Genomic DNA, 23,036 nt, shown 5'->3' with positions numbered 1-23,036 from the left:
GGTCCTGATTATATTGGATTGCAACCTGAGGGGGAAAGGGTTAGGCCTCACTGCTGATTGAGAGCTTCCAGTTCTTTTTGGGGAGCCCACAGACCTCCGTAAGCTGTTCTGGAAGGTCCTAACAAAGAAAGGCATGATAGTTTGCTTATCCCTCGTTTAATCTGAGAACTACAAAATGGCTTCATCACCTGGGTCCTTCTAACCAGCCTGAAGCAGGCTTAGATTTCATAACGCAGCAGCATCGTTTGTCCCTCAGACCATTCAGTGCGGCCAGATAGCAGGGCTATCGCAGCATCGCAATAAAATTTGGGGTTCTGTTTTCAGTCCGGTTTTACGTCGCTTATCTTCTCTGCAAAATGAAGGGAGAGCAGCTTTGGGGATTTGTTTTGGTTTTTAAAAGGGCGCCTTACACACAAACAGCTGGACTCTAAGACCCACATGGGAGCTTTTTGAGCAGGGTGCTAGCACTCTTCTGACCTAACAGGTGCCTCCATTTGCAATTCTACAATCTAATGCAAAGTTAAACGTGCAGGTGTTCTTCGCCACCCAGTCTCTGTCTCTCTCTGCATTTCCTTATGGAACAAGTGAAATATCATCATAATTGTCATAATTCTTAATGTAGTGGGAAAGGATGCTTTGAGGCATCGGTTGCTGAGATTTGTTTTTTTTTATTTATAAATATTTATTGAGATTTTTTAAGTACAGAAATGCAGAAATAATAAACAATATAACATGTATCATAACCTCTTTTCATAACTTCTTTGGACTCCCTCACGTCTCTCGCTCCCACTTGCATCATTGTAAAACTTTTTCCAGCAATTTATCAACTTGTTTACATTCTTAAGTCTCATTATTTAATTTAGTCTAATAATTCTCCAAAAAAAAAATTTATACTTTCCTCTATTTCCTTTATCATCCGGATTACATCTAATTTAGTGGTGCTCAATTATTTATGATCTAGCATCCTCCTTAACATTCAACCAAATTACAGTATTTTTGTAAATAAATCTTAAATTTCTTCCAATCTTCTTCAGCTCTCTCCTCTCCCAGGTCTCGGATTCTGCCGGTCATCTCAGCCAATTCCATATAGTCTATCAGTTGCATCTGCCATTCTTCCAGTGTGGGTAGATCTTGGGTTTTCCAATGCTTAGCGATGAGTATCCTTGCTGCCGTTGTTGCATACAGGAAAAAAGTTCTGTCCTTCTTTATCACCCTCTGGCCGACAATACCCAGGAGGAAGGCCTCTGGTTTCTTGGGGAAAGTATACTTAAATACCTTTTTCAACTCATTATATATCATTTCCCAGAAGGCCTTCACTCTAGGGCACGTCCACCAGAGGTGAAAGAATGTTCCTTCATTTCCTTTACATTTCCAGCATTTGTTATCAGACAAATGGTATATTTTGGCAAGTTTAACTGGGGTCATGTACCATCTATATATCATTTTCATTACATTTTCCTTCAAAGCATTACATGCAGTGAAGTTCAACCCAGTGGTCCACAACCTTTCCCAGTCCTCAAACATAATGTTATACCCAATATCCTGTGCCCACTTTATCATAGCCGATTTAACCATTTCGTCTTGTGTGTTCCATTTTAACAGCAAGTTATACATTCTTGAAAGTACCTTGGTCTTAGGTTCTAACAATTCTGTTTCCAATTTCGATTTCTCCACCTGGAACGCTAACTTTTTGTCATTTTTAAAGACTTCTTCAATCTGAGCGTAGTGTTGAGGCATCTAATCATAAGCTTGCATTTTTATTAAAGCTTATATGTTTAATCAAGGCTTGTATTTTAAAAATGAACTTAAAATGTTTTATGCCAGGCAAAAGACCAGCTGCCTAAAAACCTTGGCAAAATGTTTTTACTCCTAGACAAGGGGCCCCCTGATTTATAGCAGAAAACAACTCTCAAAGTCGTAAAAAGGGAATTACAGGCTGACAGCCAAGGTTACACTGACCCTACAAATTAAGGGTTGATAAATAGTAAAATGAGCCATATCTTCTTCCTAAGGTTAAAAAGGTCAAGAGCAGTGAAAAAGCATCTAGCTGGCAGAAAGAGAACATTTTGGGAAGTCTTTTCTAAAGCTGTTTCTTTCTTAAACTAAGATCCTTTTAAGATTTCTTTTCCTTTTAAAAGGTTATTTATGTATTAAATATATTAGTTTAAATATAATTATGCAAAGGATTTAAGAAATGCTAGATTCTTATTTCATATAGTTGTAAGAGTTGTAACTATCCTGAAATTAAGTCAGCCACCAGCCCCCCTTGCCAGACAGAAGACGCCAATCGAGCACTCCTGATATATGGTTGTCAGGCCTTTTGTTTAGAAACCTTCAAATGAAGGAGATCTCTCAATGTTGATGTGAACTCAATCCTTGACATATGCATAAGATAAAAATTCAAGATTAATTATCTGTTTTGGAAGGCAATAGGGCAAGGAGGGCAAGAGGTGAGCTGGTAATTAAGATTCCTTGTTGAGACACATGTAAGATATATTACTACTTATTTGTCATTTATAGATAGAAGAATATATAGCTTTTTGATTTCCATAAAAGGCAAGAGGAAATGGGTGTATCTTTTGTGATTGGTTCTAGCAAACAGCCAATAGGAATTTTAACCAGGCTGATTGGACAGAGGCAGCCACAGGAGGAGCAAGGGGGCTGGATTAAGGAAATATAAGTGCTGGCCAGAATGGCAAGAGGCCAGGCCAGAGCTTGGTAACCATATACCACTGTGCCTCATATTTATTTGTCTGACAAATAAATTACTATTTTAATTTCTCTATTGCTGCGTTGAACATTTCATTCCAGCTAAGCGTTAACCACAAGCAGGGTGCTACAGTGTAACCAGTCTCTCACTTTATCCTTCATTTTCTCCAAACTCTGCAATTTCCAATTGTCTCCATCTTTTTCTAGTATTTCCCCATATTTTGGCCATTTGGCCTCCATATTGGGTCTTTTTCGGGCCTTAGCTTCCAGAGGTGATAGCCACCTTGGAGTTTTATTTTCCAATAAGTCTTTATATTTTATCCAGACATTAAACACTGCTTTTCTGACAATATGGTTCTTAAAGGCCTTATTGATCTTAACCTTGTCATACCATAAGTATGCATGCCAACCAAAAGCATTGTTGAAACCTTCCAGATCCAGTACGTCAGTGTCTTTGAGAAGTAGCCAGTCTTTTAGCCAGCAGAAAGCTGCGGCCTCATAGTACAACTTTAGGTCTGGCAGGGCAAAGCCCCCTCTTTCTTTCGCATCAGTTAGTATCTTAAACTTAATTCTGGGCTTTTTGCCCTGCCAGACAAACTTAGATATATCTCTCTGCCACTTCCGGAAACACTCCGTCTTGTCCACAATCTGTAGTGTTTGGAACAAAAACAGCATTTTTGGCAATACATTCATCTTGATAGCAGCAATTCGGCCTAACAAAGAAAGTTTCAATTTTGTCCAACTGTCTAAATCTCTCTTAATTTCTGACCAACATTTTTCATAATTGTCCTTAAATAGATTCAGATTTTTTGCTGTTATGTTTACCCCTAGGTACTTTACTTTTTTAACCACATTTAATTCTGTCTCTCTCTGAAACTGTTCTGACTCTGTATCTGTCAAATTTTTTTCCCAATACCTTGGTTTTCTGTTTGTTTAATTTAAATCCCACCACCCGACCAAAGTCTTGAATCAATTGTAATACTCTTTTCGTACTAGATTCTGGCTCCTGCAGGGTCAAAACTAGGTCATCTGCAAAAGCTTTAAGTTTATATTGTTTTGCTCCGACCTGAATTCCTTCCACCAACCGGTCCCCTCTAATCATATTCAAGAGCACCTCCAGAACCGAAATAAATAGCAGAGGGGAAATAGGGCAGCCTTGTCGTGTTCCTTTTTCAATTTTAAACTCTTCTGTAACCACATTGTTAACTATCAGTTTAGCCTTTTGTTCTGAATATATTGCATCAATCCCATTCTCAAAACCCCGTCCCACTCCCATTTCTTTTAAATTTCCCTTCATAAATTTCCAGGAAATATTATCAAAGGCCTTCTCCGCATCTATAAAGATTAACACTGCTTTTGTATTTATATCTGTTTGCAGAAGTTCCAAAATGTCATTGATGTTCCTTGTATTAGCAAACAGGTGTCTACCTGGGAGAAAGCCTGCCTGGTCCTTGTGAATTACTTCATTTAATACTTTTTTAAATCTACTTGCCAAAATGTCTGCAAATATTTTGTAATCCACGTTTAAAAGAGAGATGGGACGGTAGTTCTTAAGTTGTGTCTTTTCAGCTTCCGATTTTGGTATCAATGTGATAAAGGCTTCCTTCCACGATTCCGGCGCCCTCTTCCCCTCCATAATTTCATTGCTAACCTCCATCAGTGGTTGTATCAGATAGTCTTTTAATGTCTTATAATACTTGGAGGTCAGCCCATCTGGCCCTGGGGATTTGCCCAATTGCATGTTCTGAATGGCTTGTTCAATCTCTTGTCGTGTTATTTTGCAATTCAGGATTGATCTATTTTCTTGTGACAATTTAGGTAGTCCATTTTTTTCCAAAAATTGTTTAATCTCAGCCTCGTCTTGCGGCCCTTGAGTATATAGTTTTTTGAAGTATCTCTGGAAACACTTTCTAATATCCACAGGGTTCTGAATATTTCTTCCTTCAATCTCTAAATTTGTAACTGTATTTAGTTTTTGTCTCTTCTTCAGCTGCCAAGCTAGCAATTTTCCACATTTATTCGCAGATTCAAAAGTTTTTTGTTTCATTAATTTAATCTTCCACTCTATTTCCTGGTTTATCAATTTAGAGTATTGTGCTTGATAAAGTTTAATTTCTCTCAGAATCGGCTGTGACTTCGGGTTTGATCTTAGCTTCTTCTCTAGTTCTTTAATTTTCTCCAAGATCTTATCTTTCCTCTCATTTTGTGTCCTTTTCTTTACAGCATTCTGTTGTATCAAAAACCCCCTCATCACAGCCTTCCTTGCGTCCCAGATAATTCTTTTTTCCACCGTAGTGTTCATATTTATCTCAAAATAATCCTTCAAAACTTTTTGGGCCTTCTTAATAATCTCCTGATCTCTAAACAAATTGTCATTCATCTTCCATCTAAAGGAGCCGGTTGGTAGTAGTGTCATGTCCATCTTTACTGCATTATGGTCGGAGCAAGTCTTTGGGCAGATTTCCACCTTTCTAGCCTTAGGTGCCAGACCTCTAGATATCCATATTTGGTCGATTCTTGTCCAGGTCAGCTGGGCTTCAGAGAAAAATGTTCCCTCTCTTCCCAAGGGGTTCTTTGTTCTCCAAATGTCAATCAAATCCATATTGTCTGTCATTTCAAAAAAAGTCTTTGGTAGTCTGCCGTCTTTTGTGACATTTTGGCTTTGTGACTTATCCATGTTAGTTGATACGACCCCATTCATATCTCCCATCATGATGATGTTGTTATAGTCCAGATAATCCAGCATAGTCTCATGCAACTTCTTGTAAAATTCCGATTTCCCCTCATTTGGTGCATAAATTCCTAATATCAAAAGCTTCTCTCCTTGATGCTGTATCTCAATTGCCAAAATTCTTCCATGTTCATCTTTAAATAAAAATTTAGGTGACAGGCTCTCTTTTGCATATATCACCACTCCTCTCTTCTTTACTCTGTCCGAAGATATGAATTCCTGGCCAAGTCTTTTATTTATTAGCACTTTTCTATGGAGCCTGGTCACATGTGTTTCTTGTAAGCAAATAATGTCCAATTGTTCTTTTTTTAATATGTGAAATATTTTCCTCCTTTTTTCCGGGATGTTGCAGCCATATATTCCAGCTCAAGAGTTGCAGAGACATCCTGAAGTAATCTAGTTATTTTTCGAGGGGTGGTATCTTGTTCGCTAAATCTTCAGATTCCAAGGGTGCCGGTACCGCCGGTGCTCCAGGCCCAAAAGGTAGTTCAATTCCTTTTTGAAGGTCCTCTACGTATGTGGTCAGAAATTTGTCTCTATCTTCCAGTGTTCTAATTTTAACCTTCTTCCCTCTGAAGGTGAAAGATAATCCTTGGGGGAATTCCCACCTAAAGATAATTGAGTTGTTCCTAAGCAGTTTAACCAATTCAAGATAGGCGGATCTAAGGTCCAACAGTTGTTTAGGGATATCTTTATAAAACTCAATTCTTCTATCCAAAATGTCCAGTGACTTTCCGTAATGTAGGCCCAAAATCTTATCCCTTTCCTCCTTTGATCTCAATATTATCAAACAGTCTCTGGGCTTTTCTTTCTTTACAAGTCTTCCAAGCCTGAAAGCAGACACAATTTTAAAGTCCTTTTCCTCTAAATTCCAGAACTTGGAAAATTCTTTAGTCAGAAACTCAGCTAGATTGCCTTCTTCCACTTCTGGTATCGACCTTATCCTTAAATTACTCTCCCGGTTCCGCAGTTCTATCATCGATAGATAAGTCTGATGTTCACCTACTTGTTTGCAGATTGGTCTTACCTCTTGTTCAAAATTTTCTAATTTTTTACTAGTGTCCTCAGCCAGTTTCCGATTTTCTAACGTGGCTTCCGTCAACTGCCCAATTGCCTGTGCATTCTGTGATACTTGTCCAGTTAATCTATTTAGACTTTCTGTATTTTGTTCAATTTTGGCTGTTTGTTCATCGACTTTCTTGTCCAGAGATTCCCCTCTCTTGTCCAGAGATTCCAATTTTTCATAGATTTTCTCTAGAATAGAAGCAGTTGCTCCTGAGGCCATATCTTCCAATTGTAACTGTTCAGTTTCTCCCTCTCCTGCCCTTGGCAGAGCAGCAGCTTCTTCCTCTGAAGGCAAAGTAGGTACAGATGATCTACGTGCCTGCGAGACTGAGGTTAAAGTTGTCAAAGTTGCTTGTCTAGTCCTTCCCCTCCTTCTTGCGCCACTCATTCCAAAGTTATCTAAAAGTCAAGGTCAAGCTGAGTTGTTCCCATGAGAAAGCAGCGGCCCAGAGGAAAACAAAACAGGAGGTCGGGGAAAAGGAAAGTAAAGTAATGTCACTGCTGTAAATCCCAAATCCTCTAGGGGGAGCTTAAAATGTCTCAAGGGAAAAATCTAATTCCAATAAATTTACTAGAATCAAGTTTAATGTCCAAGGACCTTCAATAGCAAATTTTAAGCAGAGTTGGTATTAACAGCCACATTGTATCAAACAGTGGATACTGGTACTTCAATTGATGTTTCAAAGTAGCAAGTCCAAACCCTCAGATTGTTGCAAGTTCTAATACACAATAGCCAGATCCGCAGAACTGACAGCTCAAGTTGCTCAGGCAGCTCCAGCACCTGGGTTTCTCATCCAAATTGTAATTCCAATAGAAGAAAGATATCACAGTACAAATGAAAATCAGATAGTCAAATACTTAAAGTCCTTATTTTGTTTGAGAGAAAGTTCACTGGGTGCTCAAATCAATTAGACTGAAGATTCTTTTAAAGCCTCCACTCCTCCAGCTCTTTGCTTTGAAATTCAATGACAGCGGAAGACGGACTTCCTGTTTTGCGTCACTCCGCTTTCAGCCAAATTCAGTAATTTAGTCTCAAATTATTTAAAGTCCTTCTTTACTCACGGGTTGTTGCTTTCCCAAGTCCAAAATTTCCAGGAAAAAAGGTCAGCGCTCACCGGCAGCAGCAGCGCGGCTTCACTCCGTAGATTGCGAACCGACTCACAGCGCCGCTACCCCCTCCACGTTCCGGAGCCCCTTACGGGGTTCCTTCAACGTTTCGAGAGCCGCTTCTGGCGCCCGCCGAGTCTCAAGACCACAGGCTCTTGCTGCCTGTGGGTTTCCGATGTGGGTCTCCGCTTCGCTGTAGCGGACGACCCAGTTTCCACGGAGCTTCCTCCTCACGAAAGGAAGAGGACCGCCATTGCCGTTCGCGCCGCCTCCGGAAGTCCCCGGTTGCTGAGATTTGGGCAGGCAGCGAGTCAACAAAAGCAGGTCTATCCCGTATCCTGTCTTCCATCAGAAACCAGAAATAATGGGGTAAATAAATTGCTGCTGTTCGCTTCCACCTTCCAGCAGTCTGAGGTTAGGAAACGCTCTGAGCTTCAGCTGACATTTCCTAACTGTATTGGTTAAATAGCTGTTGATTATATGATCCTCTCTTAGCCTTTTATTTACTGCGGTCAGGCTACTGGCTTTTAACAGCTCTTCAGTGCAGTAAGCCAAAGTGGGTGAAGGATGGTTGTGTCCCGAAAGTGGAAGCCTCCAAACAGGCTGTAGCAATTAAGGTTCCTTTCATTAGCTGGAAACAGATGAGGCAGGATGCCCACCCAGGCCGCTGTAATCAATTCTCTTCGTAGCTTCACTGCGACTTCCCAGGGAAATGATACATAGGCAAACCCACACCTGTATATAGGCATGGTATATAGAAATGGTATATAGGCAACCCACATTTGTGGGTTGGCCAGGTCTTACGGATCGTATCCTTTATTTCTTGAAAAACTGAACCACGGGGACTGAGGGCCATCCGTCAGAAGAGGATAATTTAAAAGGGTGACAGCCCCACCACAGCAATCCCATAACCCACCAAGCATTGTATGATGGAGTGAGTTTAACAGCAAAGCCCTATTTGAATGCTGCTATCAACATCCGGCTAAAGACTTTAGAGAGAAACTGGAAATGTGTGTTGTTCCTGTTGAACACTTAAATACTGGCAGGGATGGGGCAGTCCGGAGAAAAGCCGGGAGACTTTCGAGAGTTCTTCTTTCAGCGTAGCTTTATGGCCTCCCTTCTCTGTGCCATTCCCTATAGATGTCTGTTGCACCACAATATTAGAAATGAAGGGGGAAAGTTCTGATTTGTATTATTGATTTCCACCTCAGATTGGGAAGGCGACTTAGTTCAAAACTCCAGATCTGCTGAATGCTGTTAGACTCCTTTCCAACATTGTGGTTTCGTTCCCACTCTTTTCTACCCCTCTCCCCAAACTAGCAAGATGGCCCCAGAGGGGGATTTGCTCAGAGGCCCGGGATCTGTTCCAAAAGAAGACCATTAGATGGCATTACAGTACATAGGATTTTAATACAAGCATTTTGGCCTGACGAGAATACAAAAAAAAAGGGCTTTGCTTCCAAGTGACATAATGGTACATAACAAAAGCAGGTGACAAGAGGTGGCAGAGGTTCTTTAATACATTCTGCTTCAAAGAAAGAGAGAGAGAGAGATGCACAAAACAATCAGGCTGACATCACAAGCAACTATAAAACAATTTTGATACAAACAGCCCCTTTGATTTTGCCATCTCAGGCAGGTTTAACTCCCCCTCAGGGCTGCACTATGCTATGCAGGCTTGATCCAAGATGGCCGTCGGCTTCACTTATGTTGGCACAGACACAGCCTGCCCACCTGAGTTGTGTAAACTGGTTCTTAATCAAGCGATGAGCTAGCAATTATTGCTTGAGCAAAGGATTTTGGCACCTGACTGGACAAGTTGATCCATATGACATACTTTAACCTACTGGGCCACTGTTTCTGACATGGGGGAGTGGGACAGACCTGTGACACCAGCAAGCTGAGAACAAGTGATTTTGCGTTGAGATCTGGGCTACCAAAGGGGGTTGAGAAGGGAGGGTTTCCTAATGGAAGAAGCAAGGGGGCATTGATTGGGAAACAGCTACCCTACAAATTTGAAACTGGATTGCCATGGGAGGGCAGCCAAGATGGTCAAGGGTCTAGGAACCAAGCCTTATGAAGAACGGTTGAGGGAGCTGGGCATGTTTAGCCTGGAAAAGAGGAGACTGAGAGGAGATATGATAGCCATCTTCAAATCATCTGAAGGGCTGTCCCATGGACGATGGAGCAAGCTTATTTCTCCTGCTCTGGAGGATAAGAGCCAAACCAATGGATTCAAGTTTGCAAGAAAGGAGATTCCGACCAAAAGTCAGGAAGAATTTTCTGACAGTAAGAGCTGTTTGACAGTGGAACAGACTCCCTTGAGAGGAGATGGACTCTCCTTCCTTGGAGGTTTTTAAGCAGAGGCTGGACGGCCATCTGCCAGGGGTGCTTTGGTTGAGATTCCTGCCTTGGGCTAGATGACCATCAGGGTTCCATCTCTGATTCCTCCAGAAAACTCTTGTAGTTCTATGGTGGTTTGGAGCATATTTGTTAGGCAAAAGTTCTGAAAACTCCTTGCTCAGGAGGACTCATAACCGTGTCTTTTGAATGTGTTTTATTTATTTTTTAAGGGTAGGGGTCCTAAAGTTTTGGGGGGAAACACAGCCTAAGATCACATACTCCTCTCAGAAGAGTTGAGCTGACATCCCACCCACCCTGCCTCAAGTTCCCAGGATGTGGACCAGCCTTTTGCCCTAACAGTTTTGAGTGCAAGGGTTTCCTTTATCCCCACTGTCTCGCTGTCCGCCTGGCTGCACACTTGCAGGGACGGGCCCATAGCTGCCGTCATATGTGCCCCTCGGCCCATATGCTACGGACCCACCGCTGTAAGCCGGTCCCCCTGCCGCTGCTCCACCGCCGCCGTATGGATATAACCTAGGTGGCTCGTTTCGTATTGGGATGTAGCCTCCACCCCGTTCCTCAGCAGTCGGTATGTAAGGGAACCCAGGTCTCTTCCACACTGGGCGGGGGAAACCCTGGCTGTTATAACCAGGGCCATAGCCATATGACCCAACGCCAGCCCCATAACCTGGCATGCCAGGCTTCACATTTGGTGCCCATAACGGAGGAGGGAGCGTCCCTCCAAATATAGACCCCAACAGCCCAGGCCGGCTTGGCTTGCCAGATTGGAAGGGGCTCGCCCCTGGTGAACTGGGGCCAGTTGTAGAAGACCCCCCTGCCTGTCCCCCAAAGGTCGCAGGGCTGCCACCCACTATGCGGGTGTCTCCTCCATCAGGGATGCAATCTCTTCGTCCCATTGATGAGACGTCGGGCTGCATGAGGCCGCTGGGTAGAGAATTCCGCTGGACCCCAGGAGGCAAGGGCTGCAGGTCTTCCGCGGACGACCCTTCGATGCATCTGGAGGCTGAGCCTAGAAAGAGACAAAGTGGACGGTTACAGGAATAGTACCATGGCATTCTGGGACTTGCGACGACTACCTGTCCTGTTGCCTTTAGTCTGCCAGTGAAGTCAAAGGTGTGGAGGCTCAGGGGGCACTGACACAGAATGGAGACAATGGCAAGAGAGAAGAGGGGCAGAGCCAGGCCCAACCCACTCCGTGGTTTTGTGGTAGAGCCCCTGCCCAGCTGCTCAGTCTTCAATAACTTCTGGTGAACAAACTCAGATAGCAAGCCCCCTGTTGAAATCCTGGAGTCTGTTAGAGCAGGCATGTTCAACAGGTAGATTGAGATAGATCTGGATGTCTGATGTCTGTGGTGGATCACTGGTAGATCAGTGGCTTCCCCCAAAGAAGCGACTTTGACATGGACCCCAAAAAAGGGGGTAGATCACTGCCAGTTTTTAACTCTGTGAGTAGATCGTAGCAGTCTCTTGGAGTTGGCCACCCCTGTGTTAGAGCATACAGCGATGGGAAGCTAGGTGGACCAAGGATCTCCCTTCGCACCAAACATTTAAAGCACTACTTTAAGCAGTCGTGGCTTCCCCCAAAGAATTCTGGGAGCTATAGTTTGTTAAGGGAGCTGAGATGCTCCATTACCCTCGCAGGTTCCCTGAGCGGTTTAACGATAAATCTCTCTTCACGTGGGAACTCTAGAGATGGCAGCTCTGCAAGGGAAATACTGTAGGGGTTTTTCTAATAATTCTCAGCACCCTTAACAGCAGCTCCCAGAATTCGTTTCGCCCATGTGTGCAAATATTATGCAGATTTAATTGGGTCAGTTAAACGATTGCTTGCTTTTGCTTTTTTTAAAGGTGCACTTGTTTACGGTGGTAGCTGGTCCATTACGGCAAAAGGGTATATTGCTCCACCATTGTCTGTGTGCCAGCTCCCATTTGACAGCCTTCTTACTTACAACCGGTCCATACCTGTCAGTTTCCTCCTCCTAAGTTAGTGTTGCCCTTGTAAACTCAGAAGGGAGAAAGACTGGGACAAGACTTGCCTGTCATGGGCTCTGGCTCCCCCTATTGTTGACCTCCCTGCCTTCCATCCAATCAGGTCCACCAGGCACTGCTGTTTTCGTTTGGTTTTTAAAATTTAAAAGAAGTCTAGGCTGCCTCTCAGTTCAGCAATCAGGATGCAGTAAAATTGACTCAACACAAAATCGCTTTAACTGAATGACAGCCCTCGTTTTTTACATCTTAATGGAGTTGAAAGGAAGGCACTCAGGAATGCTGTCAAGCACCTTAATTACCAGGCTCACATTGGAGAATCATTCTTTCCACGGGCAAGTCACGAGGATCTTTAAAATCAGTTTCAGCTTGTGCTGAGTGAGGCCTCTGATGGATGACGAGATTCTTGGAAGCACAAGGAGGAAAGGCAGGAAAACAGTTTGCTAAGATGGGAGGAGTAGGCTGGGTACCATAACCCGTGGGTGGCATAGAAGTCTAGGGGTGTGGAGAAAACAGACTGCCGTTCACAACAACCAAAGCAAACAAAGGCTTATTGAGGACGCTTGCTTTCAGTTCACACGCTCTGTGTGTGTCAGGGAGGGGCAACTGGGAAAGGGGTGGGGTGGGCCCTTCTGTGGGAATGTTGACATGAGCAAATCTCTCTGGAACAAGGGCACCATGCTTTCCATTAAAGAGGAATCAGGACGCCCAGCTCCTTCATCGCAGCTCTGTGCCTCTCCTCCAAACATGGTTGAGCTCCCAATTCCCATCTGTCCCAATCAGCAGATATAGCTGATGGTCAGGGATGATGGGAGTTGTATTCCAGGAATATCTGGAGCTGTGCTATTTTTTCTAGGTGCCGGAACTCTCCATGAATGCCTCCCTTGTTCTCTTTTCATGGCAATGGTGCCTACCTGAGAGGTGCTGGAACTGAGTTTGGGTGAGTTCCAGCTTGGGGGGGGGGAGCCCTAATCTGGAGGGATGTTGCTCATCCCTGTAGCAGGAAACCCCCACCCCAATCATTCAGTTTGTACAAACTTCACACACACTCACACTCACACACTACATACGCCACACTTCTGTTATAAATTCATAAGAAAATCAACCATACATCGGATTTGCACTGTTCCATTTTTATTTTACTCCATGAAGGAAGGACTACAAAATGGGGAAGGTTTGATACAGGGCAGCCATAATCCCTTCACCATCCCAGCATATCTACAGGAGCCCTGCCCAGTTGCTATGCCAACCCTGATGGTCCTAGACAGAAGACAATCAAGATCACAAAGAACTTGCATATGGGAGTGGATTCAGCATGGACTGAAACAAAGGACACTGATCAGATCTTCCCTCAGGGGGCAGGAAACTGCAAACTCCCCTTTGTCTCCTGGAAGTGACTCATGGGGAGGCGGAGAGAAGGGAACCAGCCAGGTGACAGGACACTCAGGTTACCACTGCAACTCCTCTCTCAACCCCTCCTTTCTGTAATGTATGCATGATGTTTCTGGGGGTGGGCTTGACCTAGAGGAGGGGAATTTCAAAAGTTTTTATAAGGTCTTGCACACCATTTTTCTGTGTCTTTTCTCTCACCTGCGAGGGGAGCACCCTGTTGCAACAGTTCAATAAAGGCCAAGCCTACAGGCTGCTGATTTGCTCCAATTTACTCTGGTTGGTCACAGGACGCAGGTGGCGCTAAAGGTTAAAGCCTCAGTGCCTAGGACTTGCCGATCGAAAGGTCGGCGGTTCGAATCCCTGCGGCGGGGTGCGCTCCCGCTGCTCAGTCCCAGCGCCTGCCAACCTAGCAGTTCGAAAGCACCTCCGGGTGCAAGTAGATAAATAGGGACCGCTTACCGGCGGGAAGGTAAACGGCGTTTCCGTGTGCGGCTCTGGCTCGCCAGAGCAGCAATGTCACGCTGGCCACGTGACCCGGAAGTGTCTCCGGACAGCGCTGGCCCCTGGCCTCTTAAGTGAGATGGGCGCACAACCCCAGAGTCTGTCAAGACTGGCCCGTACGGGCAGGGGTACCTTTACCTTTACCTTTTACTCTGGTTGGTGTCTTTACTTTTTGTCCAAGGGAGCCCTCGGATTTTCCGGGAACATCCCTCCTCTAACACCTCCTGTGTCTCACCTAAAAAAAAGGTAAAGGTACCCCTGTCCGTACGGGCCAGTCTTGACAGACTCTGGGGTTGTGCACCCATCTCACTTAAGAGGCCAGGGGCCAGCGCTGTCCGGAGACACTTCCGGGTCACGTGGCCAGCGTGACATCGCTGCTCTGGCCAGAGCCAGAGCCAGAGCCGCACACGGAAACGCCGTTTACCTTCCCGCTGGTAAGCGGTCCCTATTTATCTACTTGCACCCGGAGGTGCTTTCGAACTGCTAGGTTGGCAGGCGCTGGGACCGAGCAGCGGGAGCGCACCCCGCCGCAGGGATTCGAACCGCCGACCTTTCGATCGGCAAGTCCTAGGCGCTGAGGCTTTAACCCACAGCACCACCTGCGTCCCCTTGTGTCTCACCTAGCAGCAAACAAATTATTGGAACAAAAGGGGAGTTGGTGCATTCTGGGTTTGCTAAGTTGGAGTAACCTAAGAGCTCGTGAGAACCTAGTTGCAATTGGGCGGGTAGGTGGGAAGGATTCCAAGAGTGTTGGAGTATAGCTGGTTGATTGTGATCTATGCTCACCCACATTTTACCCTTTTGTCCAAATGTGGACATGCACATCAGTGGCTTTAAATGCAGCAAGATCATTTGGCCCCGCTCTGTTTCAAGTTGCGATTGCACATTGCTGAACATACTGGAGAGAGAGGCTGGGGGTGTCTTTTTCCAATGCACAATTATCCCTTTGGTTTTCCCACCGCTGTAACCCCAGATACCCCTATTGATGAAGCTGTCATTTGCCCACGTGCAATGGCTCAAACGTAAAACGTAAAAGTAAAGGGACCCCTGACCATTAGGTCCAGTCGTGACAGACTCTGGGGTTGTGGCGCTCATCTCGCTTTATTGGCCGAGGGAGCTGGCGTACAGTTTCCGGGTCATGTGGCCGGCATGGCTAAGCCGCTTCTGGCGAACCAAAGCAGCGCGTGGAAACGCCGTTTACTTTCCTGCCAGAGCACTACCTATTTATCTACTTGCACTTTGAAAGGCTTTCGAACTGCTAGGTTGGCAGGAGCAGGGACCGAGCAACGGGAGCTCACCCCGTCACAGGGATTCAAACCGCCGACCTTCTGATTGGCAAGTCCTAAGCTCTGTGGTTTAACCCACAGCGCCACCCGCCCATCCGGCTCAAACGTACACACCTCCATTTAACTGAGAAGTAAATGTGCCTTAAGTTTTCCTTTGGGGGCTGAGGCTGGTTTTAGGAGAAACGCGTCGAATGGTGGTATTTGTCAAGAAACCACAAGGTAGCTCTGCGTCGTGGGTAATGGGTGTATGCAAAATCAAAAGCCAGCAGTGGGAGTGCGCCGGAGCCAGAGTAAATGGTAATGTGTACGCAGCCTCAGATAATGCAGAGTGAGAAGAGGCAGTGGGAGTTATCTGAGACATTTGCTCCATTAGTGCATATAGTACATACAAATGCATCATACGAGCGCAAGCCTACATTTGTAGCACACTTGCAAGCACTCGATGGCCCTTCCAACTCTATGATTCACAGTTGAGGTGTTGAATGCCAATTTTGCACCTGCGCAAGGAGCACTGCTTTACAGTGCAGTGACTGGAAACATTCTGCAGGGTACATTTATGGAAATTGACTCAATAAGTGTCTGCTGGATCAGGCCAATCGCCCATCTAATTCAGCATCCTGTTCTCACAGTGGCCAACTGTGTGCCTGGGCGAAACCCATAAGTAGGATAAAAGCACAAGAGCCTTCTTGCGGTTTCCAGCAACTATGCATCCACTATGCTCCCATGGCTGGTTTTGGAAGCCATTAGCCACCATCTAGATCTATCCTGTCCTTTCTTATGAAAAGCTGCATTCGATGCATTTCCCCTGCACAAACCAGCCTTGATCTGAATTAAGAATAATTCACGCCTTATCCTCCAGTGTCGCAACTGCTAATCACCGCGCCAGGCACGCCCACAAATTTGATACCCGATACTGCCTCTCATTCCCAAGCGCTGAGTGCATTTGGAACATTACCCAGGAATTCTGGCTCCCAGCCACAAAATATTTTCCTAATCTATAAGTAATAAAACAAAAGCACGGCTTTCATCACTAGGGACGGACTCATCTCTCCTATAGGACATTCGCCCCAGGCAATGGGCAGGCCGAGAGCATCGTGTTAACAAGATCCAGGTCAAGTCCTGGCAATAATCGCAATAAAGGCAAACATGGGAGAAGGGGGGGGGAACAAGACTAGGAAAAATGAAAAGGGAAGAAATGATCTGCATTGGCAATATTGCATTCCCATCATCCACTCTCAAGATTCTAGTCTTCTCTCTCATTTACATCTCATCTCCCATTTCATTCTGTCTGCTCTAGGTGTGCAAGCTGATTCTTGTTTCTTTGATTACTAGCGTATGATTTTATGCTGTTAACCACTTTGTAAACCACCCTTAAATGGTGGTAAAAGTTCTATAAACAGTGGGCAAATAAATCAACGAATATTGGATCTTCTTCTTCTTACTCACACTTTAAGCCACGGTGCCATGCCATTCCCTAGGGCTGGACCAGCTCTCGTTTTTTGCAATTGGAGCAGTGCTGCAAATTTCCTTCCACATTCCCCTGCTATCATTCCCCATCCATTAGCGAGAAAAGAAATTGCATTCAAAAATTATCAAAGGGGAGGGGGGAAATTGAGTCAAATTCTCATGTGCAGGGTACGATATGAGCTTTTTGTTGTGGTAACCTTACTTCTGAAGTGGAGGAGAGGTTTGTGAACGTCCCTTTGTTTACCATTCTGCAAATCCTCTTTCCAGGGGTCTACACTCTGTAGCTTCACTGGGCGCTTGTGTTTCCTGAAAACCACCTGACACCGTCAGCTGGGCTTCCTTGTAAGTACAGGAGGCGAGGGAGACTTTCTACCAATGCTACTGACACCTGTTTATTGTTGTTTTTAAGTGAAGCCTTTTTGTTTTTAAAGAAATCAGCATGGGTTTTTTTTAAAAAAAAAACACCAGATTTTTTCTTGAACAAAATAATCAAGCACACCAGTCTGAGACACTTCCTGGCTTTCTGTGCTTCAGTTAAAGCCCAAAAGAATAATAGAATCATAGAATCATAAATTTGGAAGTCTAGTCAAACCCCCCCAATGCAGGAATATGCAGCTGCCCCAAACGGGGATTGAACCTGCAACTTTGGTGTTACCATGCTCCAAGGAACTAAGCCATCGCGAGAAGGGTTGTTGCTCAGTGGCAGAACTCATGCCTTGCATGCAAAAAGTCCTGGGTTCAATCTCAAGCATCTCCAGGGCCAAGTTGACAGGTGGGCAGAACCACTCTCCTGCTAATCACCTGGTGTCAGCTGACACTTTTATACACACATAACATACTGGTGTCTCCCTGGCTTCATGTACTTACAGGGGAGCCTGACAACCAAGGATTGACAGAGCCTGAAAATCCTCTTTTGGCTGAGCCGAAAGCTCATTGCCTGCCTCACCCCCAACGCCCAAAATGCCTTGGCAACTTAGCAAATCTAAAACATGGGCACCCCAAATAGCAAAGGAGTTAGGTTAAGTACCTAAGAAGACCCTGCAGGACCGTCGTATCCAACATCCTGTTGGCATAATGGCCGCCCAGATGCCCGCGGGAAACCGCCAAGCTGGACCTGCACAAGAGCCCACTTTCCTCCTGTGGTTTCCAGCAACTGGTGCTCAGAAGATAGATTGAGGTACTATAAGGGATTTACATAGCCTCCAACATTTCTCCGCTGGAAATAGGGACGTCCAGTGCTATTTTTATAGAAAAAGAGGTGTCGGAACTCACCACGAAAGCCTCCCTTGTTCTCTCATAATGGCAATGGCACCCACCTGAAAAGTACTGGAACTAAGTTCTGGCTGGGGGGGGGGAGCCCTGGGGATTTCCTATTCCATACCCTCCAACATTTCTCCAATGAAAATAGGGACATCCTAAGGAAAAGGACGCAGGTGGCGCTGTGGGTTAAACCACAGAGCCTAGGACTTGCCGATCAAAAGGTCGGCAGTTCGAATCCCCACGACAGGGTGAGCTCCCGTTGCTCGGTCCCTGCTCCTGCCAACCTAGCAGTTCAAAAGCACGTCAAAGTGCAAGTAGATAAATAGGTACCACTCCGGCGGGAAGGTAAATGGCGTTTCCATGCGCTGTTCTGGTTCGCCAGAAGCGGCTTAGTCATGCTGGCTACATGACCCAGAAGCTGTACACCAGCTCCCTCGGCCAATAAAGCGAGATGAGCACCACAACCCCAGAGTCGGCCACGACTGGACCTAATGGTCAGGGGTCTCTTTACCTTTACCTTTAAGGAAAAGCAGGGCATTCCCAGATCAAATCAGAAACCGGGATGGCTTCTTTAATTCTGGGACTGTCCCTGGAAAATAGGGACACCTGGAGGGTTTGCATTGATGATGTCTGAATGACAATAAGCCCTGGAGCCAAACCAAACCATACCTTGCAATTGGAGACACAGAACCAGGAGGATGGCTACAGAAGTCATGCCACTGAAGGGCCATCGCCCAGGACTTCCACAGTTCATCTTGAGAGGCCTCTGAGAGCAGGAAGAGGAAAAGAAGTTCTGCTTCCCTCTGCTGACTCTGCCTTGGAGTGACAGAAGTATCCTGCTCCCTCCCTCTGTGCTCTGGGACTTATATCACCAGAGCCCAGCCCCGCCCAGCCTTGAAAATAGCATCCCGAGATGGGATCAGGATGCTGCATTCCACCTGCTGTATCACTGCGGTTGGCCACACCTATCAGCTCTGCCATTAACCTGATGGTGCTTTCGGGGCAACAAGGTGATTGGGTGGGGAAATGGGAGGAGCCTATGATGTAGCAAGTGAAACCTGGAGGGGATCAGGATGGGTTTTAGGGAGGTAAATATGGAGAAAAGTGGACCATGCATTAAGCGGGGTTACTTAGCCTCTCCAAAGAGGAAGAATGGTTACGAGAAAGTGTTAAGGGACACCAAACTTTTCTCCAGGCTAGGCTGCCATGTTTTCGTTATCAGCTGCATGTCTGAGAGGAATACATTCAGCAGGATAAGGTTTCATAGAAGCATGGAATTGTAGAGCGGGAAGGGACCGAAAATGTCATCTAATCCAACGCCCCTGCAACTCAGGAACCTCAATTTATCACAGGCATTACCTGTCCAGGGACAGGGCTCCTTCTGTGTACTGAGGGGGCATTCTATGCTTCTTTTTTAAAATCGATTTTTATTAACAGTTTTCAACATAAAAGACAATAAAAATCACACTAACGTTAAAAAGAAAAATAGAAAAAAGGAAGAGTAAGGAAAGGGAGGAGGAGGAGGAGGAGGAGGAGGAGGAGGAGGAGGAGGAGGAGGAGGAGGAGGAGGAGAAGAAGAAGAAGAAGAAGAAGAAGAAGAAGAAGAAGAAGAAGAAGAAGAAGAAGAAGAAGAAGAAGATTAAGGAAATAAGGAAATTACAAACTTATCTATACTCTCAGGGGGCGGTCTCTGCTTCTGACCTGGATCCACTGCCTAAAGAACAATTTGCTACACAAAACGACCTCTTCAAAAAGACACTTCCTCTGTACAGAAGTTGGTACCATCCTACAGTAAAGGTTTTACAATTAAAAGCACACGTGTTCGGACACCCATTTTTTGCCTTCTGAACAAAAACCCTGGAATTTCCCCCACCGCATTCCTGGCATAGCTCAGTCAGTAGAGCATGGGACTTTTAATCTATGGGCCAAGCTTCCTCAAACTCAGCCCTCCAGATATTTTGAGACTACAGTTCCCATCATGCCTGACCACCGGTCCTGCTAGCTCGGGATCATGGGAGTTGTAGGCCAAAAGCATCTGGAGGGCAGAGTTTGAGGAAGCCTGCTCTGGGCTGTGGGTTCGAGCCTCACCTTGTGTGAAAAATTTCTGCATTGCAAGGGGTTGGGCTAGATGACCACACGTGGTCCCTTTCAATTCTACAGTTCTATGATTCCAGTGGTAGTTTCATTTCCCTTCATCTCCATGCTAAGCCGAGTTTGGCCTGCTGGAGTTTCTGGTTGTCCCCTTGGTGCCACTGCGCTGGGACCAGCTAAGTCATGGGTAGGCAAACTAAGGCCCGGGGGCCGGATCTGGCCCAATCGCCTTCTACATCCAGCCCGCGGACGGTCCAGGAATCAGTGTGTTTTTACACGAGTAACATGTGTCCTTTTATTTAAAATGCATCTCTGGGTTATTTGTGGGGCCTGCCTACTCTAACATGAGTAGAATGTGTGCTTTTATTTAAATTACATCTCTGGGTTATTTGTGAGGCATAAGAATTCGTTCTTTCCCCCCCCCAAAAAAATATAGTCCGGCCCACCACAAGGTCTGAGGGACGGTGGACTGCTGTGTGAGGCAAACAATTTCCACTCGTGCAATGGAACTAACCCTTCCCTTTTCCTTCCACATGTGCCCACCACATCACCTTCCAATCTGCTCCAGATAGTTGCGGGAAAACCCGGATCAGATGTTGAAGAAGTTTAGGGGAAGATCAGAGGGAAGCGCAGTCCTGCTGTACTCGTGGAAGTCTTTCTGCTTGCACAGTGACAAAGGCTGTTGTGCAGCTCTGCAACCGGTGTCCTTCCGCCACTGGTTTCAGAAGCAATGTACACACCGCCTAATCCACAATTCGTATCTATCCTGTACCTATCCTTTTGTTTTCTTACGGAATGCTGTGTTTTGACACGCTTTCCCCCAAACCGGCTTTGATCCGAACTGAGAAAAACGATGGTCTTGCTTGTGCTGTGAACTGACAATGTGTACACGGCCCTTGTTGAATACACCCAGTGCTGGATTTACATATAAGCTAAACAAGCTATCGCTTAGGGCCCCACTCTCTTGGGGGGCCCCAAAAAATTAAAGGAAAAAAGAAGATGTACATTTCCAAAATAGGGACGCGGGTGGCGCTGTGGGTAAAAGCCTCAGCGCCTAGGGTTGCCGATCGGAAGGTCGGCGGTTCGAATCCCCGCGGCGGGGTGCGCTCCTGCTGCTCGGTCCCAGCGCCTGCCAACCTAGCAGTTCGAAAACACCTCCGGGTGCAAGTAGATAAATAGGGACCGCTTACTGGCGGGAAGGTAAACGGCGTTTCCGTGTGCTGCGCTGGCTCACCAGATGCAGCTTTGTCACGCTGGCCACGTGACCCGGAAGTGTCTCCGGACAGCGCTGGCCCCCGGCCTCTTGAGTGAGATGGGCGCACCAACCCCAGAATCTGTCAAGACTGGCCCGTACGGGCAGGGGTACCTTTACCTTTACCTTTTACATTTCCAAAATATAAGATAAAAAGCAAATAAAATAAAACCTACATACAGCAACAGTGTTTTGTGTTGTGTAGGCTCCTATGAATTACCATATAGCATATATTCAACACAAAATACAGCAATAATTTGTTGTTGACAAAGGACAGCTGGACATAGAAAGGGCCCCATCACCTTCAGTAGCTCAGGGCCTCATCAAACCTAAATCCAGCCCCATGGATTCAGACATCGTGTGGAGGGCATGTTCATCTTTGCTTTAGTACTGTGGTGAGTGTAGCCCTTCTTTGGTGTCCGGTCATTACAATGCCATTCTTGGCCATAGTCAAAACAAAAAAAATTCCTTCCAGTAGCACCTTAAAGACCAACTAAGTTAGTTTTTGGTATGAGCTTTCGTGTGCATGCACACTTCTTCAGATACATATCTGAAGAAGTGTGTATCTGAAGAAGTGTGCATGCACACGAAAGCTCATACCAAAAACTAACTTAGTTGGTCTTTAAGGTGCTACTGGAAGGAATTTTTTTTGTTTTGACTATGGCAGACCAACACGGCTACCTATCTGTAACTGATTCTTGGCCATATTCAGCACCACAGTGATTCATGCTGAAGAAATCATTACAAAGCACTTTAACATTCCCTTCCTTTCATATTAGGTACCACGGTGATTAATGCTTCATTACGCAACAATTTGATTACGGGCAATTTCGTTGCCTTCCTTTCATATCTGGTACTTTGTATAACTGAGCCACTGAAGTTATATATTTTGCATTCTATCTACCTAATTTTGTTTGATAAAGAAAGACTTCCTTTGAAGAGGATTGAAATAACATTGTGAAACAGTTTGCATAACCGTCTGTGATAAAAAGTAAATTACTGTATTTTTCTGTGTATAAGACTATATTTTTTCCTAAATTTTTGAAGTTTAAAATAAGGGGTCATCTTATACACGGATAGTGCATAGTGCATTTTCTTAATTTTAAGTCCCCCCAAAAAGAATGTGTCATATACATGGGGGCGTGTTATACACTGAAAAATACGGTAAATAACAGCAGCAAGACACATGGATAATGTTTGAGCAATTAGTTCTTCTGCATTCAACCATTGTGAAATTTGCTAACTTGATAAGTACTTCACCACTCGGCTACTTTGATTGGATGATACGTCTTTGAACAAACAGTGCTTTCCACCTGAAACGCAGAACTGTCCAATATATACAACAGTGAAGAAAACTAAAGTGGTCTGTAAAACAAAGAACAGCTGATACAAACTTGTTGAATTCCCAATCACCCATGAGGTTCAGATATATAACTTTTATCCCTTTCTAATCTAGATCACACCCGCCCTATACATTTAAGGCACTCGCTTAGCGCTTGAGCAGTGATGGCTCCCACCAAAGGCTCCCGTAGTTTGTTATGGCAGAGCCACAATTCCCAGCGCCCTTAACAAACTACAGTTCTCAGGATTCTTCAGTGGAAGCCATTACTACCAAGATGGTACAAGAATGCTTTAAAAGTATGATGTCAGCATGACCCTAGTCTCTTTTTCTTCTCCACTTCCTTGACCACCATCAAAGCTGTAACCAGTGCTTTCTTTTCCTAAAAAAATGTTTAGGGGTACTCTCATTTTCCTACTCATATTGAAATACTGCCCCTCAATGAGGCCAAACTTAGATTCACAAAATGATGATGATGATGATGAT

At 45.1% G+C, this 23,036-nt stretch overlaps 1 long non-coding RNA gene across 1 annotated transcript; it reads right to left on the bottom strand.

Annotated features, from left to right (window-relative positions):
- Positions 1-9,002: 9,002 nt before the first annotated feature.
- On the bottom strand, positions 9,003-19,505 carry LOC307209131. Its single transcript, XR_013835321.1, has 2 exons — positions 18,538-19,505; positions 9,003-10,985 (listed from the first exon to the last, which is right to left on the bottom strand). It is a non-coding gene; the product is annotated as an uncharacterized lncRNA (long non-coding RNA).
- Between the last annotated feature and the right edge of the window lie 3,531 nt (positions 19,506-23,036).

This window comes from Podarcis cretensis (genome assembly GCF_951804945.1).
Source record: "Podarcis cretensis genome assembly, chromosome: 2".
In the NCBI taxonomy this organism is placed as follows: domain Eukaryota; kingdom Metazoa; phylum Chordata; class Lepidosauria; order Squamata; family Lacertidae; genus Podarcis; species Podarcis cretensis.
Note: the sequence above shows the minus strand (reverse complement) of the source record. Positions and strands in the feature narration are given on the sequence as shown.